Source organism: Cupressus sempervirens, chromosome 2 (assembly GCF_028749045.1).
Source record: "Cupressus sempervirens isolate cs-2001-9-10 chromosome 2, ASM2874904v1, whole genome shotgun sequence".
Classification (NCBI taxonomy): domain Eukaryota; kingdom Viridiplantae; phylum Streptophyta; class Pinopsida; order Cupressales; family Cupressaceae; genus Cupressus; species Cupressus sempervirens.
The window spans coordinates 689,601,631-689,624,796 of record NC_143119.1 but is presented as its reverse complement, the minus strand read 5'-3'; the positions used below and the strand labels follow the sequence as shown (position 1 = coordinate 689,624,796).

General features: G+C 37.3%; 1 pseudogene; it reads right to left on the bottom strand.

The window, feature by feature from the left end:
• Nucleotides 1-5,133, bottom strand: part of LOC149575262 (serine/threonine-protein kinase VPS15-like) — a 78,454-nt pseudogene extending 73,321 nt beyond the window's left edge.
• Between the last annotated feature and the right edge of the window lie 18,033 nt (nucleotides 5,134-23,166).

Sequence of the window (23,166 nt, the reverse complement as noted above, 5' to 3'; positions counted from 1 at the left end):
AGAAAATATTTAAAACCAGGTTAGAGGTAAAAGAATTTGCATAGAAAAAGGGCATTGATTTTGATGAGATATTTTCTCCTATTGTTAAAATGACTTCTATTTGCACTATTTTAAGTATTGTGGCTACTAATGATTTGCATTTGGATCAAATTTATGTTAAACCAATCTTACTTCATGGTGATTTGGATTAAGATATATATATATATATATATGGCTCAACAATAACGTTTTGAGGTCAAAGGTAAGGTGAACTTAGTGTGTAGATTGAAGAAAAGTTTATATGGCTTGAAGCAAGCACCTCAGCAATGGTATCTAAAATTTGATAGTTTTATGCATGAACATCAATATAGTAGGTGTAATTTAGATCATTGTATTCATTTGAAGAGGTTGGATGATGATAGCTAAATTATTTTATGTTTATATGTTGATGATATGCTTGTAGTTGGGTCTAACATGGATCACATTAAGGGTTGAAATGCCAATTAGCACATACATTTTCTATGAAGGATTTGGGGGCAGAAAATAAAATCATTGGCATGAATATTTGTAGAGATAGGAAGAATAGGAAATTGGCATTGTCTCTAGATGATTATGTTGAGAAGGTGTTGCAACATTTCTCTATGGGGAATGCTAAAGTTGTCAGCACACCTTTGCTTGGTCATTTTAAGTTGACTAAGGAGATGTGTCCAAAGACACAAGAAGAGGAGAATAAGATGTTCAAGGTAACCTATGCTTTAGTTGTAGGAAGCTTGATATATGCTATGGTATGTACAAGGCCAAGTATTGTACATGCACTAGGAGTCATTAGCAGGTATATGAGTCATCGATGAATTGACCATTGAAATGTAGTTAAATGGATTCTCTAATATTTGAGAGGAACATTTAGTAAGTGTTTACACTTTGGGAGCTCTACTACTAACTTACAAGGCTATGTTGAAATATATTTGGCATGGAATATTGATACCAGGAAGAGTACTACAAATTATATATTTATTGTTGGTGGGGAAGTCATGAACTAGGTTTCTAGGTTACAGAAGATTAATGCTTAATCCACTACAGAGGCAGAGTATGTTGCTACTACAGAGGTAGCCAAGGAGATGATATGGCTTTAGTTCTTCTTGGAAGAATTGTGACATGTTCAAAGGGATAATTATTTGTTTATAGATAGTCAGAGTGTCATTCATCTTGCAAGGAATTTAGCTCTGCATTCAAAGAAAAAACACATTCAGTTTTAGTACCATTCCATTCGATCATTTTTGGATGATGGATAGTTAAAGTTGGAAGAGATACATACCGATAAAAGTCTAAAAAATATTTTTATAAAGGTAGTGACAAGGGAGAAGTTGAATTCCTATTTAGCTTTGGTTGGTCTTGTAGACTGAACAAGAATAAAAGAACAATAGGCTTTAGGGTGGTTTGATATATTCCAATGAGAGCTATAAGTTTAGTAGTGCTATGATTAGTCTCCAAGTGGGAGGTTATTTTTGTGGAGCCTAATTAGTCTCAAAGTGGGAAACCGTTGTGATGTGGAGTGTAATTAGACTTAGAGATTTATTTAGCATGGCTCTTCTCCATATTATTTCTAAGAGGGTTTGGGGGCAACAACCCAAAGATGGGTCAAGAGGCAATGCCACTACAAGGTCATGGGTCAACACCCTAGGTGCGTTCCCTATTGTAGTCTAGGGTGGGTTCAAGGGGCAACGCCCCCGCGGGGATTTTTAGGTGCAATGCCTCAAAGCCAAAAATGCCCCTCTATTGTAAAAGGCGTCGGCTACTATTTTTCTATTATTCTAGCCCTAATTTTGTAAGTGGAAAAAGCTTGTATAAAAAGGATTAGGGTTAAATATTTCATAGTGAATGTGTGATGTGAAAATTGGTTCTTGCAGTGGTATTGAGCTGTAAGGGATTATAGATTGTAATCACTCGATCGTAACAGTATTGGACTTGTTGTTTGGTGGATATAGCCCAGGGTTTGGGTGAACTACATTTAATCTTGGTGTCTTGTTTTCTTTTTTGTGTGATATATTATTTTCTAATGTTATTCATATTTTCATGTAATTGTTATTTCTATTCATGGTTTAATCCTAACACTATCACCAAGAGCTATCCTAGACAATTTTTGGGCATTTCCTAAATAGACTATTTTTTGCCACCCAATAAGGATATAGACACTCAAACTTATTACCTAGGGCTAATAGACCCTATAAAAATACATATAAATTTGGCCAAATACATTTTTGACATTTAATTTAGATGTTTTGGTCGATCCAACTTTAAAAGACTATAACTCTCAAACCATTGCTTCAATTGGCTATTATAGCCACTTTTTTTGGAAACCTTAACGTCTGATGTACATGATATAATCAATGAAAGCACCCATCCATCGAGTTTTCAAGCTTGAACTAAGCATTTTATGGCCTCCAATAGTGAGCCTAAAGTTTATGTACCAAAATTGCAAACCAAAAATCCATAATAAATACATGAATACACATGATATGACACTAAGCTTCAACTTGTAGACTATAATATCCAGGATGAATATTCAAATTTGAAATTAGGACATTCTGAGCGCATATGAAAAACTTGCTAAAGATAGTATATTCCCAAAAATAGTAACCCTATTGTCTACTAGTCCTTATTAAAATAGAAACAAGGTGAAAATAAAGATATTTTTGGGTGATGCAAGATTTTCGATACACCTAGGATGCTCCTACATCAGACACCTGAGATAATTTGAGAAGTGACTCTATCACGACTTAGGTGTGTAGAGGAAAACAAAGACAATTAACCTCCTCCCTTGTGAGCCATGATGAATCTGCTATTGGCCACCTTTTTTCATTTGGCTAGGCATTCTTCATAAGTATCATTCCTTGTACTTTTTCTAACATGATTGGGTAGTATCTCATCAATCTCCTTTGTAGCCAGACTAGCTACTGGAATACTCCTCTATGCTTCTACAATTTCATCTCTATCACCTCCTTCATAATATGCTATCAAATCTAAAATGTTAATTACTAGTGAAATATTCAATTGAGGTCAAAACTCCACTTCATCGACATTTCCAGAATCATGCCTTTTCACTATCTTGCATGGTCCAAACTTGTTCATCTTCAACTTATTACATGTACCCACTAGAAAATGATTCTTTCTCAAATGATCAGTGACTTCACCTATCTAAAATTCTTTATACCTCCTTTTCACATTTTCCTTAGCGCTGTATTGTGTATTCATCTTTATGATGTGCTCCCTTACCTCCTCATGGATGTTTTTCAAATGTACAACAAATTCTTCTACTTCAACACTACTTATCTTTCCTTTATCCAATTGTCACAATTCAAAAGCATTTCTAGGACTACTCCCATATACAATTTGTAATGGTGATTTACTAGTACTCCTATTGATAGAATTATTATATGCAAATTCTTCCTGTGGTAAAATCATATCCCATTCTTTTGGCTTATCTCCACCCAAACATCTCAGCAAATTTCCCAAAAAATAATTTACAACTTTTTTCTGTCCATCAGTCTATGGATGATGGGATGAACTAAACTTCAACTTTTTCTTCAATAATGTATGCCATAAATACCTAAAAAATTTGGTATCTCAATCTAAAACTATATTCTTTGGTAGACCATGTAGTCTAACCACTTCTTTGAAAAACAATTCTACCACATGAACATCACTAGTCTTCTTGCAAGGAATGAAATGTACCATCTTTGAAAACCTATCAACAACCACAAAAATAGAATCATTCTACGGCTTCTCTGGTATAGGTCATGGTTGATATAACCCTATATTTTTCTTCATTCCTTTAACCATCTGACATACTCTACAACTCTATACAAACTTCTTCACATCTTGCTACAAATGTGTCTAGTAATAAATCTTAGCAACCAAAGAAAAGTTTTTATCTCAACCAAAGTATCCAACCAATCCTCCACTATGTTTCTCCTTGATGATATTCTCTCTCATTTAACTTCTTGGAATGCACAATTGGCTTCCTTTGAAAAACATACCTTCTTGGATTATGAAATCCAACTACTTTTTCCTATCAAGAGTAACATAAAATGTACAAGAATTCCATGCTTCACCAAAATTAGGATCCTTTAGATACAAATTACTAAGTTCCTTGAACCCAACCACCTCAATTTGCATTTTTGTTAGAAAAATGTTTCTTCTACTAAGAGCGTCTACAACTCTATTAGACTTCCCACTCCTGTGTTTCAAAAGAAATGCAAACTCTACAAAAAGTCAACCCACTTAAAATTCCTTTGGTTTAATTTTCCTGGACTATTCAAATATTGCAAAGCTTGATATTAGTATATGAAACAAACTCCTTGGGGAGAAGATAATGTCTCCACTTCATTAATGCCTGAACAATAACATAATATTTTCTTTTCACATCATTCAATTTGTCACTAAAGTAAGCAACATGTTTATGTTCTTGGCTGAAAAAAAGATCCTATTGCAATACCAATAGCATCACAATCTACTTTCAACACCTCGTTAAAATTTGGAAGTGCTAAAATAGGTTGCTCTATAACTTTATGTTTTAACAAATTAAAACTTTTACCTGCTCCTATAGTCCACTTAAATTATTTCCTATCCCCTCTCATTATTTCAATCAAGGGTCCATAAATACTACTAAAACTTCCCTATCCATGAAAATATCTTAACTTTGTACACTTTTTGGAGTAGGCCATTCAAGGATAGCCTTTACTTTCTCTAGGTCTATTTTCAAACCTTCTACTAAGACTAAAAATCCTAGGTACATCAATAAACCACACTTCTTTAGGTTTATTAGTAACTTTTCTCCACTCATCTTATCAAACACCTTCTAGATATGCATCAAATGCTCCTCCAATATCTTACTAAATTTCTAAATATCATCTAGGAAAGCAATGAAAAAATTACCTAGAAACTCCTTTAGTACCTCATTCATGAGTCTTATGAAAGTTCTCAGTGCATTGGTTAGCCCAAAATGCATTACTAACCACTCATACAGTCCTTCCCTTATCTTGAAAGAGTCTTCCACTCATCACCTTCTCTTATACGAATATGATTATATCCACTATTCAGATCTATCTTTGTGAAATGCTCAGCCCCACTAAAACAGTCCATAATATCATCCATTATTGGCAATAGGAATTTGTACTTGATTGTGATCTTGTTAATAGAATGAGAATATGTGCACATCCCCCATTCTCCATTTTTTTCTTTTGCTAATACTATTGGTACAACACATGGACTTAGACTCTCTTGAATCAACCCCTTCTGCAACAAAAAATGAACTTGTCCATTCAACACTTCACTTTGTACTAGTGTCATTTTGTGTGCTAACTTGTTTGGAAAACTAGCTCGTGGAATCAAATCCATCTGGTAACCTATATTCCTCATTGGGGGTAATCCATCAAGTACATTATTAGACATAATATCATAAAACTCTCCCAACATACTTGCAGCTTCTATAGGTCCCTCCTCTACTTCTTCTTTACTATCTTTTGGAATTATAGAAAAATACATATCCTCATGCTTCATACCTTGGAGAAACTCTTTTCTATCAACAAAACATATTCTCATAGCACTACATACCTTTTCTTCTTTATCCTTCAATGACTTCAACTTATGTTTCACTCCATCCTTGGTCAGAGTGTAGGTATTTTTTTTCTCATCATGTATAGCATGCATGTCAAACTATCATGGCCTACCTAAAAATAGATGACATATGCCCATAGGTATGATATCACAAAGTACCTCATTCTAGTAGCTTCCAATCTTGAACTTCATTGAGAATTGCTCACTAACCATGACCTTGTGGTCATCTTGCACCCAAGAAATATGATATGGACATGGGTGTTTCTATCTCTTCAATTTGAAGTTTGTGACCATCATTTCTAACACCAAATTGTTAGTACTTCCACCATCAATGATCACATCACAAAACTTATCTTCACATTTGTACCTTGTGTGAAACAAGCTCCTTTTTTGATTAGGTTCATTTTCACCACTTAGCAAGACTCTTCTGTTAAATAAGACTTCTCCTCTTTCAACATCTTTGGAATGTGATGATCTTGCATCTTTATCGACATATACAACTATGGCCTGGCCTTTAATTCTTTGATCTATCCTTCCTTGGCACTAGGAACGTTCAAATACTTTATGCCCTTCTTCTCCATAGTGAAAACATTTCCCACGGAAGCCTCCTCTTCTAAATCCTTTTCTTTTGCCTCTTCCTCTCTGATCTATATTGTTCTGATCATAAAAATGATTGGATTTTTTTCCACTTTTGTTTTGACTACTACTTCTAGTGTCACACTTGTTCTTTTGATCATCATTTCACCCTTTATAAGATTATCCACTAGATCTTCAACTGCAACCTCTTTCACTATTCTTGTTATCAAATTTTTTGCTTAGTTTCCCCTCAACTCCTAGGGAAAATTGGTATGCCTCCTCAATACTAGTCATTCAAACTAGACTCAGCTCATCATGAGTGTTTGGCCTTAACCCATTAAGATAACAAGCCACTTTCTCCTTATTATCTTCTACATGGCTGATTTTAATGAGAACTAGGTAAAAATTTTTGGTATACTCTTAAACAAATTTTCCTTCTTTCTTGAACCCTTGCATTTTCTTAATTATATCAAGCTCATAATCCATGGGAATGAACTGTCACTTCATTTCAGCTACCATCTGATCCCATCTAATGATTTTGTCCTTTTCACTTTTTTGTTGATCCAACTAGATCTCCTACCACCAAAGCTTTGCATGACCCTTCAATTTGGCCTTTGCAAACTTGACCCAATCTAGATCTTCAATATTCATATTCAAAGTACTCTTCCAATTCATTGATATAGTCGATCAATTCCTCTAAGGTGGGATTTCTCAAAAATATGGGAACATCAAAATTAGGTCTTTTTTTAATACTAGAAATGGCCTTAAAAAGCTTTGCCTCCTATGGGTTAAGAACTTCCTCTATTGCATTTGGGTCTGCATTTCCTTCTTCTTCTCTTTCATCCTCACTTTCTTTGTCTCCTATGGAAAGATTCATTCCTTTACAAATATTTTCTTGCATTTCTTGCATTTTCCATTTGAAGGTTCTAAAATCCTCAAGTGTAACACCTTTGACTCTTCCACCATGCTCTCTTCATGGAGGCATTTTCACTTTTCCACTAAAACCCTAGTGGAAACTGCCTCACAATTAGTGATTTTTCTACATGCTTAGCCCAAACCACAATCCCACTATGAATTATCTCATAGCCAACGATCTATCCACACACTCAAGAACTCTAGGTCTAATACCACTCGATTAAGGGTTCTCCCTTTAATACCATAAATACATAACATAAAAAAAGAAAAAAAAGTAATTATGAGAATATAATTTGGACTTATTATTATCACCACAAATGCAAAATTATGATATTCACTATTACAATATACTAACTCACATGGGTGCCTTCATTACAACAATCTGCAAGACAAACTTGTGAACTATCACCTAGAGATGTCTTAGACAATGTTTAGGAATTTCTCAAATAGGCAATTTTATGTCACCCAAGAAGATTCTAGACACTCAAACTTAATACCTAGGGCTAGAAAATTCTAACAATACATATAAAGTTGGCCAAATACATTTTTGACATATATTTTGGATGTTTTTGGTTGGCTCAACTTTGGAAGACCACAACTCTCAAACTGTTTCTCTAATTGGCTATTATAACTATATCTGTGAATATGTGGCCTCTGCTAACACACACACTTCAACATGGTCATTGTATGCGGATTCATCTTGAAATGAACATTGGATTGTTCATCCAAAAATCAACTTGCAAAGTGACCTATTGCCTTCTATCTAAAGGGAATTGCTTGTCAAATATCCTTAGATTCAAGGTGTTTAAGCAACCAGACCCTATAAGAATGAAGGATTTGAATGCAATTTAAGCTATATGAATGTGCAAGTAATCTAGATGAAGTGCAAGCAATTAATCTAAGAAATAAAAAACATTAAACTAAAAATGTATGCATTATTAAGCTAGATGAATTTAAACTAAGAATGCAAGATGTATGTAAAAATATGAGCAAATGTGAGTATGAATTCCAGCAGCAATTCGATGCAAATTCTCCAAATTCATCCTCTCAAAATGAAGAGACGAGGGTCTCTTAAATAGACTTTCCTGGAATCCATCAATGATTGAGATCGATTTCAATCAACAGTCAGGATTAAAGGTGAAGTTCAGTCATAAAGGGAGATTCCCAAATTAAAGGGAGTTAACAGATTTAATTTGAGTAAAATAAGGAGTTAACTGATTCAATTTGAGTAGAAACAGGAATTAATTGATTTAACTCATTTTTGATCAATAGTGAATTGGAAATTTCCCTTTTTTGAACTAAAGAGAGATTTTGGAGAGATATTTAATTTAATAAAATGAGATACACTCTCATAATTACCTTTTCTAATTAATTAAATAATCCTTTAATTAATTAGAGACACTTTTCTTATTTAATTAAATAACTTCATATAATTAATTAGGAATGGCTTCCCATTTAATTAAATAACTACATTTAATTAATCAAGATAGGCATATTTATTAAATTAAATAAATTTAATTCCATAGTACATTAGCCTTAGGATATAATTTAATCTAATTAAAGTATAAATACTTAATAATTAAATTATAATTAAATCAAGTAGGTTTAATGCGACTAATATGAGTACGTACTATAGGAATTAAATAAGAAATATGATGAATGTAGATTAGGGTTTTCTGCATCTAACAATTAAGTCAAGTAGCGAATAGCAAAATGAGAATTGCCTATTAGAATAGGACTTAGAAATTATCAGAAATAGAACAGAATTGGTATAATGGCAATGAGCCAATTTTGGGGTATTACATTTTTTCCCTCTTTGAATGAATGTGCGAGCAGTATGTTCAATTCAAAGATAATCAGAAAGCATGATGCGAACATGAGATTGGTTCTGAAGGTGATGACACGGAGACCAATTGATAAGCTTTTAAGGACTATCTCTAGAACAGAACTTAATCCTAAGGGATCCAAGCATAGCACTAAGATACCTAAGATTGATAGCATTTAAAAGATTGTCTCCAAAATGAAGCGTAATCTTTAAGGATCTAGACAGAATGTCTAGATACCTAAAATTGATAGCATTTAGAAGATTATCTCTAGAACAGAGTTTAATCTTCAAGGATCCAGATAGAACACCTAGATACCTAAGATTGAAAGCATTTAGAGGACTATCTCTAGAAAAGAGCTAAACCTTCAAGGATCCAGATAGAACACCTAGATACCTAAGATCGATACAAGATAAAAAGGTTCAATCATGAGTCATAGAATCATCCCCAAAACAAGATTTGATTCTCAAGAGTCGAGGTTTAGACTGTCCCAATACCTGTCCATTGAACTCTAAGAAGAGTTGTTATAAGGTTGATCAATTGATGAAAATACAAGATAGATGGCAAAGATGCCAGATAGAAGGGAACAAGATGCCCCGAGTGATGAGATGGCCCAAGTGATGAGAACATAAGATGGGAACTAGATCCTGCCCCCTCGAGAGCGAAATTGAAAGATGGCACACTAGAAATATGATTTGAAGCAATATATCATGAGATATAGAAATGATTGTGAAGTCGCAAAGACCAAGTTTGACCAAAAGTTCACTAGATTTAGCCACAGTTGACTTAAGTTGACTATTTTCACAATGAATTTTGAAAATATGGAGAATGTAAAGTTGAAATGATTCCAAGAATCACAAAGTATCAGAAAGATTTGGGCTGCACAAGCATTTGATCGTGTCAGTCCCTAAAATTTTAAAACACATTTTTGAGGCTATAAGGTGTGTCAAATTTTGAATTTGATCTCAAAAATGGATCCAGAATGGTCCAATTAGCCAGGGGTGTGATTTTTGTGCAAATCTGAGCACTTTGAAAAAATTGGTCAACACCTATATAAGAGCTCGAAGGGTCATTTTCAATTCATTTGTGCTTTTGTCCTATAGTGATTTTGAGCTCTTATAGAGACATGGTAGTGAACGTGAGATATCATCATTTTGAGCACTCCAGATGACACAGCTGGCCAACAGACTATGGACCACCAATGAGTCATCGATTTCTCATTTTTGTACTTTTGTTTTCATGCATTTTGAGGTCATTTATTGCAAATTTTAGCCTTTTTTTAGGGGGCAAATCTTTCTTCGCACGAGACTGATCTCTTCTCATGTGAAGGTCTTCTTTCTTCGTGCAAAGATTCAGGGTTGTCTGCTTCTTCGCGCGCGGCGGCGAGGATTTTCGTGCGGGAGGCATTTGGTTTCACGCAAAGAAAGAGATTCTTCAAGCGAGGCAATCCAATTTTCACGCGAAATATTCTTTTCTTGCACGGACATTGATTTTTTCTTGTGAGCAACTCTTTTTTCACGTGAATGCATGATTCTTTGCACGAAGAAAGAATGTCTTCACGAGAAAATGTATAATTTCATGTGAGAATTCATGAATTTCATGCAAAATTCTATGACAGTTTTGACTTTCGCACTTAAAAATTGTATTTTATTTCATTTTGATGCTTTGTTTCAACTTGATACTGATCGTTTGTTTGTCATTTTTTTGTGTGTGCAGGAGGTCTTTGGAGATGTTGCATTTAGGTCACACTATCCGCCATATGGAGAGTTATTGCAGAGTTTGGATGACGCAGATCGGGCACACATTGCCTAATTAGGTTTTTCCTCTCTATGCTGAATTCTAGTCGTGATGGTGAATCACGGCTTACTCATAGCTTTGGTGGAGTATTTCCATTCAGAGACGAACACCTTCCACTTGCCGATGGATGAGATGGCCATCACTCCAGAGGATATTTGGAGGATTCTAAGGATTCCTTTCCATGGTACTCAGGTGATCTATGATACAGTGCCTCAAGCAGGGACAGAGGCATTATCAGTTGTGTTTGAGAGAGAGCTACCGAGGGGGAGGGCCACCAACTAGAATGAGCTCATGCATACCTATGGACTAACACATAGGCTGGCATCTATGCTAGCTATATTCCTGAGCTGTTTCTTATGTCCTGACAGAGGACATCATGGTTTGGAGTGCAGGTGGGGGGTCATGCTCTGTAGGATGGTTGAGGCACCCGAGATCTTTGGGTGGGGTCAGTGCATGTTGGCCCATCTTTTTCATGAGATGCATGAGGTCATTTTCCATGAGAAGAAGACCATGGAATTGGGAGTATATGTGTTTTAGATCTGGGCCTGGGAGCATCTCCCTGTATGTAGGCCAATTTTTGAGGATGCTTGGGAGCCCATGGAGCCCTATATTTGTAGATATCAAGGGCATATTACCTAGGCCCACCTGGGTAAGATAGAGTAGTGGAGGATATGTCTTGATAACCTAGTGTCTATTGTATGGCAACCCTGGCGAGAGACAGAGGATTGGGATGATGCTCCGAGAGAGTTACCATGGATGTTTAGTTCTTGACCACTGGTGGGCATGACGACATCTATTATGGAGAGATTTGTGATCTCTTAAGTGTGGCGATAGTATGGCTGACCACAAGATATTTGGCTTGAGTTCTGCGCCTATGCCAGGTTGTAGAAGGACATCGAGCGGGGGTGGCCAACATGGATGGATCCAAGACGATCCATGATAGACATCCACAGCCTAGGTGCAGTTCAGTGGGATTACTTGCCAGCGATCGTAGATGCTAGGATGATGCCTGCATATTAGGTATTTTTGATTAGCCATCCATTCCCACATTTTATAGATCTAGTGGGGATGGCAGGGCAGGCAGTGCAAACAGAGAGATAGGCACCCCAGTAGCAGCAGGCATAGCCACAGCCTCCAGTTCAGCAATAGCAGCAGTTACGAGTCTGGCATTAGGTTCAGCAGATGCAGATTCCCCCATGTCAGATGGGATCATATCCAAGTGCCAGGGGTAGTGGGAGTGGATAGAGTCGATGCAGCAGGTAGAGGACAAAGGAGGAGGCCCCTCAGCAGGAGGCTCCATAATAGCAGGTGCCACCACAGCCGCAGGCACCACCACAACAGCAGGTACTTGAGATGTTATATGAGGATATGCCAAATCAGCCGACAGGTGGGGTGCAGGATGCAGTATGGAGGTATCGGGAGCGGGTTTGTGCGGCCTCCCAACAGTTGGGAGAGTTGCAGATTGTAGTAGCGGTCTGAGATGCGCAGCTAGTGGAGAGAAATTGGGAGACAAATTGTCAGAGGGAGTGCATGGAGACTGCAGAGCCAAGGCTAGAGCTGGTGCAGGATGGGATCCACTTCCAGTCTGCTCGGACTATGTATTACTATGTTGCATACACCAACGCTGTGCCAAATGAGACATTGCAGGTTCAGCGATTCTCTCAGTACGCATGAGAGTCTGGAGGTGCACGACCTCCTGTCAGGCTAGATATGCCACCACCACCTCCACCACCTACTGCCCCTGCTCCTCTTGCTCCTCCTGGAGGTGAGGGTTCAGGACAGAGTTAGATGCTCTATGCCTAATTTTTGATTTTGATCCCTGGCTATGTATCGATTGGTGTGCCAGCACCACATGTATCATTTTTGATCAATTGTGCTTGAGTAGCGCCCATTTTTGTACTGACCCATTCTTTTGATATATATATACAAAATTTTGAGCCAAGTATTCCTGTGTACATGTCATTGTCTATTTTTTTTTTTCTTTGATGTACATGAGATGTATGTTGTACTTAGATAGAACACCTATGTATGAACTGACATCTTACGTAGTGTTGCGTGTTTTTGTTTGACAGTCACAAGTATTCCATTCAAGAGCATGAATTGACGAACCAAACACTTGTGTAGCCATGGATGAATCTGATGCATGTGGAGTATGAAAATAATTACCATCGAATTGCGTGCTAATGCAAATTGAGTATGTAATGCTAGACTATGTTAAATGCAACAATAGGTCTGGTTACCAAGCCTCAATACTTAATCATCACTGGATATAAAATAAAGCTTGTATGTTATACAATTCCCACTGACATCGCAATCATGAAAATATAAATATAACATATGTTATTGGGTTGTCGAGATTAAATGTAAGAATTCAAGGCACAAGAAGCCAGAATGACCAGAACATTTGTCCCTTTTAATGTAGCAAGTTAACATAAGCATCAAAGCATAGACGCTAGGATGACCTAAATGTTGCTTGCATGAAAGGCACACCAAACACAAGGGAGATCTCTCTTATGCTAAGTACTCAGTATTCATTCTGTCCGCAATGACCCTTGCGTTCATAACCTGAGACAGAAATGTGCTAGATATACTTGCAGTGACCCGTACATTCATTTAGTAGGATGAGCATCAGTATGTACTATAGCATGAAGATTTCATTCCAACAAACAAGGAGAGGAACCAACGTTATTGGAATATTCATATAAAAGGAGTTGAGGTACACACTGTAGACACCTAAAAACCTTTAGAAAATAAAGTATTTTTATTTTCTGAAAAAGTCCTGATGACATCATCATTTATTAATTAATTATTTAATTAATTAATTAATTAATTTTTATGCCATTAAATCCCTTTATCATAATTAAAAATATTTAATTAAGGAATCCCTCCCAAAAATGTTTAAATCTTATTTAAACATTATTTCCTTATTTATTAATTATTTAATTAATAAATTGACCAAAAAAACCCAAAATAAATAAAAAATTTATTTTTTTCCCAAAACTTGGCCAATTTCCTTAAGACCACTAACCTCTTCCAAAATCTTCTAATCCTTCTTTAATTTTAATTAAAGGCTAATCCCATCATTTCCTACACCTAATCTCAACTCAAAATATTTAATTAAGATTAAATATTAATCCTCATGTTTATTAAAAAAGTTTTAATAAATATCTCCTCAACCCAAACCCTTGAAATAAATAAAACTTTATTTATTTCCTAAAAATCTAATTTATCCTCATCCTAAGACGTTCTAGACTCTTCTAGAAAGTCTTCATCCTCATCCTAGGAAATTCTAGACTATTCTAGAAAGTCTTTATCCTCATCCAAAGTCTAGACTCTTCTAGAAGATGTCTTTAAACCTAATCCTAATCCCCTCTTAACCTTGTCACATTCCCTAAACATGGGTTAAGAATTACTAACCCAAGCCAAAGTTAACAAATATCTCCTCCTTCACCCACCCTCATTAAATGTCATCCACTTGCCTATCCCTAAGCTAATCCTAAACCATCCTAATCCATCCTCTAATCATTTGCACAAGCCTAAGCAAGCTTAAAACCCTCCTAATCAAGTCCAAGTCAAAATTGTTCTCATCACCCTCAAAATATCTCAACCATAAAACTTTATGAAGCCCACTAGGCCATAAATGACTCTTCCAAGTCCTTTTATTGCTCTTACAAGTCATTATGAGGGTCTTTATGAAGATTTTATCCCTTGAGCCTCCTTTGTTGACTCATCCTTCCCCTTTACTCCATCCTCTCACCATGTGACATGTGTCACTCCTTGATTGGCTGTAAGGAAGCACAATCCATGTGCTCTCCTCTCATGCAATCTGAGCCCTCCATGAGCTTTTTCTCATCCTTGCATCTTAGCCCTCAATCCCTCAAGCCTCTTGCCTATAAATTGGATCCTCCCCCTTTGCAAAATAACACAATCCTTGAAGTAAAGTCATAATTCCATTTTGAGAAGCCATTTTACATCAAAACCATACACTCACACCCAAATTCCAACTCTATTTGAAGCCCTTTTTGAAGCATAAGCTTGAGCATACATCCTATCTATTTAGACAAAGCTACTCAACGAGAGAGCTTCTCATTGAGAGAGCCCATTAATGGCTCATATTCTCAATTGAGAGTTCATCTTAGTCTATCTTGAAGTTTATGAATTTTGTTTAGTTTGTAGAAGCTTTATTTAAATTTGGTTTCTATTAGCATACTAACATTGCTCATATACACACACGACCATCCAATACGAGATGGAGGCTCTTATAGTGGACACCCCTCTTATAGGAATAGATCAAGTTATTGGAACTAAACCACAAACAAAAAGCAAAGAAAAAGATCATGCCCCTAGTCATTACTTCTCTAGTCGAAGATGACATCATCGAGTTGCTCGAAGGGACATGATAAAGAAAAAAAAATCAAACAAAGAAAATGCTCAGCATATCCAAACACGTATATCATTTTTGAGTTCAATGTTTTGGGATTGATGTCAAGTGCTAATGTCCAGAATATATTCTAAAGAAATCTCTTCAGTAGGGTGAGAATAGTAGGCAGATGCAGTCAGAATGACCGGTGACTGAGGTCAAAGAGGAATCTTCACGATGAAGAACCTAAGAAGGACTAAGCGACAGTAGACAGACACAGCCACGATGACTGGTGACTAACGCAAAAGAGATCTTCCATAAAGGAATCTTGAGACATGACTCAAGCAACGGTAGGAAAACACAGCTAAAACAATTGGTGACCATTGTGAAAGAGATTCTATGAGGAGAATCTCGAAAAGAGTGACACTAGCGATAGTAGGTAGATGCAGTCAGAACGACTGGTGACTGTCATGAAGGAGATTCTATGAGGAGAATCTCGAAAAGAGTGACACTAGCAACAGTAGGTAGATGCAGTCAGAATGACTGGTGACTATCACGAAGGAGATTCTATGAGGAGAATCTCAAAAAGAGTAACACTAGTGATAGTAGGCAGACACAGTGAGGACCACTGGTGACTGTCGCGAAGGAGATTCTATGAGAATCTCAAAAATAGTGACACTAAGGGGGAATGCCCTTGAGCTATGACAAGACTCAATCCATGGATATATGAGCAGGAAGTAGGAAAGAGAAAGAAACTATATAGAATAGCCAGAAGATATGCTACAAGATGAGGCATTGGGAACAAGAGGCACCTGTTTACCAGGTTTTCACCTTCTTGGCAAGTTTTCTCTTTTTTTTTTTTTTTTTTTTTTTTTTGGACTTTTTCTGATTTTTAGATTTTTTTTAGGACATACAGATATGTAAAAAGAGCTTGCTGAGATTAAATCAACTATAAAACCGCTTGAGGTGGAGAGTGTTGATAGGCTCTTTAAGAACTTCTCCTTCGGTTGTGGAAAGCTGATAAGTGCTAGATCCATTTACTGCAGTAATGATGTACAAACCTAACCAATTTGGTTCAAACTTTCCCTTTTGCATTCATTGTTGTTGATTCTTAGGGTTCTCTCTCAGGACAAGATCACCTAGCTGGAAGTCACATGGCCTGATCTTTCTATTGTAGCTTTGTGTCATTCTTTGTTGATATGCTCATAGATGATCACATGCGACTTGTTGTTGTTCATCTAGCAACACAATCCCTTGAAGCTGAGCTATCCTATAGTCATCATCAGTGATAAGGCCTTTCATAGAGATTCTCAAGGTAGGAATCTTGACCTCTATTGGAAGCATAGCATCCGCCCCGTACACCAATGCAAAAGGAGTTATGCCCGTTGGAGTTCTAATGCTTTTCCTATATGCCCACAGGGGCTGGGTTGATCTGGAGATGCCAGTCTCTTCCTGACTTACTGACTGTACGATGAAGAATTTTGAGGATCGCCTTATTGGATGCCTTAGCTTGGCCATTACCTTGGGGGTAATAAATGGAAGACCAATGTTGTGTAATCTTGAATTTATTGCACAGTTCCTTGAGGTCTTTATTCTTGAACTGTCCTCCATTGTTAATAATGATTGAGGACGGTACACCATATCTACAGATGATGTAGTTTGTGATAAAAAGCACTACAATTTTACCATCAGCAATTGTGAGAGGGACTGCCTCTACCCATTTTTTGAAATAATCTATAGCGGTGATAATGAACTTATGTCCATTGGAAGAGGTTGGGTGAATCTACCCCACCAAGTCAAAGTCCCATTATTGAAATGGCCATGTTGTAGCAGAGGGAATCAGCTCTCTGGCTGGAGCATGAATGAGATTCCCATGTAGCTAACATTGCTTGCAAGACCTAGCATATTTAACAATTTCTTGCTCCATTTTAGGCCAGTAGTAACCAGCACGAAGGAGTTTGCGAGCTATTGTCAAGCCATTGGAATGAAATCTACAAATGCCTTCGTGAACATCAACTAGTGCACGTTTGGACTCATCGGGTTCTAAACACCTAAGGAGTGTTCCATCAAGACCTCTCCTATACAGATCATTAGCAATAATGACATAATGTGAAGCGTTACGGATTAGGTAACATTTCTCATTCTGGGTTAGAACTTTTGGAATGGTTTGATTATGAAGGTAGGAATAGATTTGTTGGTAGCAAGATGATTCTTGTCCTATAATAGAACAGATCATCTTGGAATCAAGTATGTCATAGGCTAGGTAGTGTAATGCTTCCACCAAGAACTCGTGTCAAAGATCATTTTCTTGCATTTGTAGCAGGGAGGCCAGAGTGGCCATGGCATCAGCCACTTTATTATCGGTACCATTACACTACCTAGCCTATGACACTTTGGGCAATGAGTATCTTTGTGGTGTAATGGAAAGTAATCCGGCACCTGATCCTTGTTGTGTGAAGGACCCATTGAAGAACATAACCCATGTATGGTTAGTGAGTGTTAGAATTGACTCATCTGGAAAATCAATGTTTATTGGTAGAAGACTCTGTATGGGTGCCTCGGCCAGCTGGTCTGCAATTGCCTATCCCTTTATAACTTTGTGTTCAACATATTGGATGTCAAACTCACTTAGTATCATGACCCATTTAGCCAATTTTCCTGTGAGAGCTACCTTACTAAGCAAGTACTTTAATGGATCTCTTTTAGCCACAAGCCATATAGTGTGGGCAAGCATGTAGTGTCTCAACTTTTGGGAAGCAAAGACAACTGCCAAGCAAGCTTTCTCAATAATGTTGTAGTTTTTCTCATAAGAGACCAATGTTTGGCTCAAGTAATAAATAGCTCTTTCTTTGTTGTCATTTTCTTCCTGAGCCAACAAGATTCCCAAAGATGTTTCAGTGGCTGAAATGTATAAAAGAAAAGGCTTCCCATGCATAGGAGGCATCAGGATTGGTGGATTGATAAGATATTGTTTGATCTGTGTTAAGCTTTGCTCACAATCTTGGCTCTAATTGAATTTCACACCCTTATGTAAGGTCTTTGTGAAGGGTTGTGATTTATCTGCCAATTGTGAAGTAAACATGTGAATAGATTGAAGCCTTCCCTATAGTCCTCTCATCTGACTAATGCTCTGAGGTGGTGGCATGTCCATTATTGCTTGTACTTTTTCTGGATCTACTTCAATTCCCTTTGCAAAAACAATATATCCTAACAATTTTGCTGATGTGACACCAAATGCGCATTTCTTAGGATTAAGCTGAAGACTGAATTTTTCCATACGATCTAGGATGGGACCCAAATCTTGTAGATGAGTATTGTGTTTAGTAGTTTTGACCAAGGTATCATCAACGTAGTCCTCCATGGTTCTATACATCATGTCATGGAAAATTGTAGTAACAACCTGTTGATATGTAGCTCCAGCATTCTTTAAACCAAATGGCATCACATTCCAACAAAAGGCTCCCCATTCACATGTGAAAGCCATTTTATCTTGATCTTCTAGCATAATTTTTATCTGATTGTATCCAAAAAAACCATCCATAAGTGAGTACATCTCATAGCCAGCCATCATGTCCACGATCATATCAATATTAGGGAGCAGAAAGTCATCTTTATGACATGCCAAGTTAAGATAACGGAAGTCTATAGAAACTCTGATAGATTTATTGTGCTTGGACATAGTGACAATATTGGATATCCATTCAGCATAATCAATTGCATGAATGAAACCAGCCTTCAAAAGTTTCTCCAATTCGGCTTTGACAAGCAATGCAACATGAGGATGCATTTTTGGAAGCTTCTGTTTAACTAGTTTGATGCCTAGTGCTATGGACAAGTGATGCATGATAAGATCAGGATCCAATCCTGGCATGTCAAAATATGTCCAAGCAAAATTTATTTTCTTTCCCTTGGAAAAGGCAATGAATTGTTCCTTCTCTTCAAGCGACAATGACTGCGCCAGATGTATCACATGAGGATGTTCTTCTATGCCCAAGTTAATTGGCTATGTTGGCTCTATTAACATTGATGATCTCTCCTAAAAGTGACTAGGAAGGACATCAAATATCTCATCTGTAGGCACCTCAGAGAGGTTTTCACCCTTGGATACGTCTTTTATTTTTACATTTTTGGGAGTCGACGCTGCCACAATGTGGTTTTCACCATCGAACCTCTTGCATTTTTTCTTTTTAATTATGTGACTGAGATATTTGATGTTGGCCTCAGTCATATTGACACTCTTCTCATTGGTGGAAGACGTTACAGGTTCGATACTATTTAGGCAACATGTAAGAGCATAGACATTCTGGAATGTGGGGACTTCATTAGATGCATTGGGGTTCCAATCTATAAGCTCGGGATGTGCGAGTGAGAGAGTAGTGGCTCATTCAATTGTGTTCATAGTATAGTCATTAAATGCATGGACCAAAAATTTGATACCTACGGCGACCTCACCCACAGGTGTATTCAAATGCCTCGAAATACTAACGTCAGGAATTGATGACTCTAGGACACTAGTTGGATCAGACCCTCATGACTTAACCCTAGACGTTTCACCCACTTCGATTTGATTTTCATAGACTTGAACTTGGTCAATGTCTTTATCAGTAGCCACTTCTGAAAGATTGTCAAATTCATATTCATGAGAATTGGTGCTACATGGTGAGAGACTATAGAATTCCCCAACAGTGATAGGGGCATACTCTCCTTCAGCCTCTGGATTCTTACACAAATACTCAATATGGTATGACTGACTAGATTCTCCCTTTTCTGAATGATATTTGAGTTGCTCAGCGTTGTCCTTAGAAGAATCACTAGTGTCATCCATAGTGCTAACACGTGGCATACAGTCATCTAGCTCATAAAAGAATTTAGCAAGATCATAAGGAATAGGATGATGGTAAGAATCCTCATCATCAGATTCTTCCTCTCGAGTACCAGACTCAGATTGTGACTCATTTTTAGATGAACTCACAGGTATGGGTATGAATTTATTGGATCCCAAATGGAATGGGACCTTCTTAAACCCTAGGCCAGTTGTGTCACTATTGCTTCAAGCTGTTGATTTGATAGGATCTATTATGCCATTGTTATTGCACCCAATACAGTCGGTTTCCTTGTAACCAAAATGCTTCATAAGCTTAAGACCAGGTCCATATTTATTAGGAGTGATTTCTCGAGCTTGTTTTGTTAGGTCTACTGGAGCCTCTTCTTTGCAAAGCCATGCAAAAATGGCTCTGTTTTCACTTTCATCTTCTAAGGGAACTATAGCTTTGACAAAAGAGCCATTAAACTTGGTCTGAGGTGTCAGCACGAATGGCTTCTTTGCTTTTGAGGGTCTCCCAAAATGTCGAGGGGACTCTAGAATAGATGTTAATGACAACACTGGTTCCATGTGGTACTCTCCCATACCAGTTTCTTTCAATTTAAATGACTTCTCAATTTTTTTTAGCTTATTGGCATGACAATCGATAGATTCATGGTTAGCAGGGATGAAAGAATCGACAGCTTTGAGCATATTGTAGGTGTAGCTAGTAGTGGCAGGAATAGTAATTTCAAAACCATGAAATGGGAATTTAATGCATTGGTGGTATGTGGATGGCATAACGTTCATCTCATGTATCCATGGTCATCCCAAAAGAATGTTGTAGGCTAAGGGAATGTCAAGCACCTGACAGGTGACATCCCTTTCGACAGGACCAACACGAATTGGTAAAGTCACAAGACCTAGTGACTTTATTCTACTTCATCATATGCTTTAATAGTGATCTTTCATTGAGGATCAATAGAGTCCTTAGAATAATCCAATTGTCTAAGCAAAGTAGCAGAAACAATATTTAGGCCAGCGCCATTGTTAATGAGTACCTGATGAACACGTGTCTGGTGGATCATAACCTCAATGTGTAGAGGTTGATTGTGTGGGTGATTCAGTGAGTTATCATCCTCCCGAAGAAGGTCGTAAGATGAGGTGAGGTTAGGTGACCTACCATGGATTGAAATTGCTCAATATCAAGATCTTGAGGAAGAGGGCTTTGTCCAAAATTTGCCTATGAGAAGGTGAGATTTTAAGCAGCTCAAACATGGAAATGTGAGAATTAGTTCATTTCAACTGATTTAGAACACTATAACTGGTTGGAGTAAAGTTTGTTGTGTATTTTACAACTTTACCGGGTGGACCAGAAAGGGCTTTGTCTTTGTGTTGTTCAAGATTTGAAGTAGGAGGTGCAAGGTCTTTGAGTACTAACTTCGCATGAGAATGAGTAACAGCGTTAGCATAGTGTTGCAAAGGTGCATTATCCATGTTATTGGAAGTAGGACCTCTCAAGAAAAATGGTGTCTTGGGTTTGTCATTATCTTGCTTGCCCTTTATGGTAATAATGTCTGAGTTTTTGTTTTGTGGTCTGAGTTTTTGTTATGTCCATCTACCACAAGTTCACCAGCATCAATCATGTCCTAGACTTTATGATGAAAGTTTATATAGTTGCTGCTTTTGTGTCCCTTGTTTTGCTGATACTCACAAAATAAGGTCTCATTCCACCATGGTGGACATGGTTGTGGATCATAGGGACGATGGTTATCCATTGGTGAGATAAGCTTGTGTTGTACCAATGTTTTGTAAACCACATCCAAAGGTTCTCCCAAATGCATATACTCTCGCTTGGGTCATGTTGCCCATGAGTTTCTCAATTTGTTTCCAGACATCTTATTGTTAGGCAAAGGCTTCTCAACATATTTGGGTGCTTTGAGGCAGTCTGTGAGATTAAATGTTGCTTTAGCAGGTTTTGGTGTGACATTATCAACAATCCCATCATGTACAATTTCTTGGTTCTTGTTGACATGTTTGGTTTTATCCCTATTGGAAGTGGAACCTTGTTTTGTGTCTCTCTAAAGAGTGAGCTCACCTTTCTTGACCATAAATTCTTTGATATAGATAGTTGGACTCTATACCTGAAATCAGGTAAGAGGTTATCAGTGAAAATGTCGAGCTTCTCCGTTTCTGGGATTTTACAGGAATACTTAGTGTAAAGTTGTCTCCACCATTGGAGGAAAGTGAGAAAAGGCTCACCAACCTTCTATTTAAGGTTGCATAGATCTCAAATATTTACAGGATGTTGAATGTTATGAGAATATTGCTGAACAAATGAATTAGCAATTTCTTCAAACATGTTGATACTAGGAGGTAAATGTGAGAACCACTCCAAAGCCTAACCACCTAGGCTTCTAGGGAATAAACGCATGAGGTACGTTTGATTGTGTATAAACTCCATAGACAAAGCACCAAATTCCTGCAAGTGATCTTGGGGATCAGTAGTACCAAAGTACTTGTCATATCTGGGTAGTTCTACACCTCGTGGGAAAGGCGGCATGTTTATACTTTTGTCAAATGGGAATGAACAAAGAACATCCAATGTGTATGTCTTTGTGGGTTTCTCTTTCTCATGCATCATCTGAGCCAATTGGTCTTGCATAATTTTTAGTTGTTTTTGGAGTTTAGCGGTCTCAGTTTCTTCTTCACATGTGATAATGGTCTCCACATTGAAATGTGTGGGCAGTTTAGCTCCCTCTTGGGCAAGTTTGAGAAAGTACTTTTCTTTCTCTTCGTTGAGTAGGATTCCCATGACCTTTTGAAAGTTTTTGTCTCTTCAACATTTTGCAATGTGTTAGGAAGGATTTCCACCTCTTCCTATTCCTCATCAGTGTCATATTCTTTCTCTTTCTCCTTGTCATCCCTAGGTTGTTCTTGATATCGATTATGACTACCCTATTCAGATTGCGTAGCAAAAGGTAAGCTACCTCTACCGCGATTATGACCCCTACGATGACCTCATCTAAGGTTATCAGGATAAAACATGTTGCCGCTTCTGGTTGTGACAGTCATAGGCAAGGACAAGAAGCTAGAACCTAGACAAGGACTACACTAAGACTGAGTCTCAAAAAGGACAAGATAATAGCAAGAATGTTGTTCACTAAGGCACAAATGGTCTAATTTAAAGGCTAGAACAGCCAGAGATTATGACTACTGTGACATAAAGTGTAACAAGCATTAAGACATTGACCAAAATTACTTATGAGACGAGACTATTCAAGGTATAAGACACAAGT